At 47.6% G+C, this 3,826-nt stretch overlaps 1 pseudogene; it reads right to left on the minus strand.

The window, feature by feature from the left end:
* Positions 1-3,536, minus strand: part of LOC104984626 — a 9,724-nt pseudogene extending 6,188 nt beyond the window's left edge.
* Positions 3,537-3,826: the final 290 nt, after the last annotated feature.

The raw sequence follows: 3,826 nt of genomic DNA on the forward strand, positions 1-3,826 counted from the left end.
TTGGCCACCTCATGAGAAGAGTTGACTCATTGGAAAAGACCCTGATGCTGGGAGGGATTGGGGGCAGGAGGAGAAGGGGACGACAGAGGATGAGATGGCTGGAAGGCATCACTGACTCGATGCACATGAGTTTGAGTGAACTCTGGGAGTTGGTGATGGACAGGGAGGCCTGATGTGCTGCGATTCATGGGGTCACAAAGAATCAGACACGACTGAGCGACTGAACTGAACTGAACACAAAAAGAATTTTAGCAGCTGGGAGAAGTGTAATGCTTATAGGAATATACAGCCAAAATTTTGTTGGGATGGACTACAGAAATAGAGAACACACACATGACTGTGTAACTTTCTTCAAATGGCAACTGTAACTGATCACAGACCTGACTTGAAACCTCAGGGCATGGAGGGCAGCTGGAAATCCAAGCTCATGCAAACAGGACAGATATAGAGAGGGGCTAGTTGGTGAATTAAGCAGAAAAGGCAGTGCGCTGGACTAGGAATGCGGTAAGAGAGAAAACCACTTTTAAAGATGACTGATAATTGTGAAACAAACATCTGAAGTTCAACTTTCATGAAAACTTCTAAAATTAAAAAGTCATACTCTTAAAGTGACCAAAATCCAAGAATAATTTGGACAGGCCACTGACATGGAAATGTGGCCAATCATTGTGGATGTCAGGAGGTCAATATCTCCATGGCAGGCCCTGATGCAATTCTTATACATGGAGACCCATGCCTTCTTAACAAACACATCAGCATACAAGAACATAACTGTGTGTACTTCATATGAATGTAGACAGTCACACACATGGGGTAGCAACCAGTCACACCTCTTCCCCAAGTACAAAGGCCTCACCCGATCCTCCTGAGAAGGGGAGGAAGGCATGGTTGTGTCCAGCAGGACCTGGTGCAGACTAGGATGAGTCAAACACCTGAAGAGAGAGTACCGGGGCCAGGACAAGTGAGGTCAAACTCCTCCCACCAGTCCACCAGGGGACAAGTATCCCAGAGCAGGAGCAGGTGAAGGAGTTGGTATGGAGAGAGCATCCAATCCCCTTCTCCCTTGGCCATCATACTGAAGAGGAAAATTTAAAACCTTGCACCCAGCTGGAAATAACCTCATGCTCTTTCTGCTTCTGCAACTCAGCTAGCTCCTGCAAAGTCATGTAAGTTACATAGTTTCAGAAAGACAGAAACTTACAATGCTAGCAGCTGAAACTTACTTCCATCACCCATGTCAATTACCCAGCCCCTGTAATCATGCTTAACCATGTTTATGGAAAGGTCAGGCATCTCCCCTGCTGTGTCCTAACTGCTGCTTCTGCCTGCAGGACACCCCTAGTTTGAACTAGCCTATAAAGAGTTAGAGATGCCCACTAAAGTCTGGTGTCATGCCCTGTCTATAAAAGCTCTGTAACTCGGTTTTTCAAGCCTCAGAACTGGAAGTGTTAACTCCTCTGGGCTCACCAGCGTAGTAAACCTGAAATTTCCGACTTTCCGAATGCGGTGCTTGGTTTCTTGACAGACCAACTTCTGCAACAGTATTTCCATCACTCTAAAAGAAATGGTGGTCTTGCAAGACAGGCAGTCTGGGCATGACAAAGCACATGAGCACAGATTAGGACTAGCTAACCATGGCCCCAAATTGAGAAGTAAAATAATTCACAGGTTACATTTAGGAGCAACTCAGGTGACAACCTATATTTATCAAGTGCCATCATGGCCCTTGGGGAACGTGCAATAACTCATTTAATCCTCACACAGCCCTCAAGGAAGGTAGTCCTGTCCCTGTGATGAGATGAAGCCCCTGAGCCTCCAAGAGATAAGGGATGTGTCTGTGATCACAGAACTAGGAGTGGCAGGGCTGGAATTCAGACCCACTTGGAGGTGAGCCAATGGGTAGCCTCCAGCCATGGCAGGGCTCTCAGACCTCATCATTGACTGTTCTCTGCCATCCATCAGAGGGCTCCTCAGAGACTGGGCCATCTGACCCATAACAGTGGAGTTCCTGAGCTCCTTCCAATATTTAGACCCCATATGGAAGAATCACACCTCTGGCTTCTGTCTGCTCTTCTCTGAAGCCTTCACATCTCAAGGAATTAGAATTTTAGGGCCTATTACAAGATGACATTCAGGAGCAAACATTTGTTTGTTGAGCTTTTGCTGTGTTCATGTTCTGTGTCATGCATTTCACACACCTTATCCTAGCTCAGTTCAGCTGCTCAGTGCTCAGTAGTGTCTGACTCTTTGTGACCCCATGGACTGCAGCACGCCAGGCTTACCTGTCCATCACCAACTCCCAGAGCTTGCTCAGACTCGTGTTGTCCCCTTCTCCTCCTGCCTTCAATCTTTCCCAGCATCAGGGTCTTTTCTAATGAGTCATTTCTTCGCATCAGGTGGCCAAAGTATTGGAGTTTCAGCTTCAACATCAGTCCTCCCAATAAATATTCAGGACTGATTTCCTTTAGGATTGACAGGTTTGGTCTCCTTGCAGTTCAAGGGACTCTGAAGAGTCTTCTCCAACACCACAGTTCAGTGCTCAGCTTTCTTTATGGTCCCTCTCACATCCATACATGACTACTGGAAAACCATAGCTTTGACTAGACAGATGTTTGTTGGCAAAGTAATGGCTCTGCTTTATAATACGCTGTCTAGGTTACTCATAGCTTTTCTTCCAATGAGCAAGTGACTTTACAGAGTAAATAATTACCTTAAGTTGGGTACAATAGTCATGTCATCACACAACTAGAAAAGCACACGTGGATTTCTGATCTACCATGTGGTCCTACAGAGTGATTAGCTGAGTGGTGAGATGAAGTTTATACATGCAGGTAAGGAGTGTCCAACAGGGAAGGTGATGGGCTTGCTGAGCTCTTTGCCAATAACTGGTACTGGTGGGTAGAATCTCAGTGCCTCCTGATACATGTGTGGTATAAGGCATCTGGTCCAGATGGTCCCTGAAAGGAAGCCCACCTGAGGGCAGGCAGGACTGGACAACCAGGATTCTCTCTACCTAGGTGGGACAGGATTCTTCCATCTCCAGGACACTCACCATGTGATGGAGGCACCATCCCCCAGGAGCCTCTGGATCTCTTCTGTCACCTCTGCTGATGCGCAGGGTGGGAGACCAGAGAATAGAGGATCCAGGAGATGCCACTGGTTGTTGTGTCCTGACCCTTGAACATGACCTTGTCCACTTCGGCATGGAGGTCCTTGTCAGACAAGCTGCTCCCAGTCTTCATCTGTGGAGGCAGGGCCAGTGTGCAGGGTCTGCCCTTCCTGTGTGCTTCTGCCCAAAGGCTCAGGCCTCTCCTGCCCACACTCACTCTGGCAAAGAGGAGGATGTCCAGGAAGTCCAAGGGCCTCCATTTCCTCTCCTTCTCCAGCTCTCCCTCCTTCTGCAGGTGAGACTTTCTCCCCTTGATAATTGAATCTGTCCCAGAACAGTGGTTCCCAGCCAGAGCTGAGGACTCTGGGGGCCCAGATGCAGCCCCATCATAGCTGCAAATTCTTACCTCTATATGGCAGTAGCACATGTGTGTTGAAGTGTGTGCCACATAAGATGGGTAATAATGTGTCCATGTGTCTGCAAGAGGGAACAGGCTTGGCTGTAGAAGAGAGTTTCAGCATTTGACAATGTGTTTGTGCACTTCCAGTGTGTGACGTGTGTGTCTCTGGGATTGACCGCATTATTCTGGGGGGCTGTGTCTGATGGATGTTTGACAGATATATCTGTTTGAGAGTGAACTATGGATTGAGCTTGGTGTGATATGTGCAGATGAAAGAGAGGTGGACTCACCACCATCAGTTGGACAGAGTAGGCCAT

The sequence above is a fragment of the Bison bison genome, unplaced genomic scaffold (assembly GCF_000754665.1).
Source record: "Bison bison bison isolate TAMUID 2011002044 unplaced genomic scaffold, Bison_UMD1.0 scf7180017864033, whole genome shotgun sequence".
Taxonomy (NCBI): domain Eukaryota; kingdom Metazoa; phylum Chordata; class Mammalia; order Artiodactyla; family Bovidae; genus Bison; species Bison bison.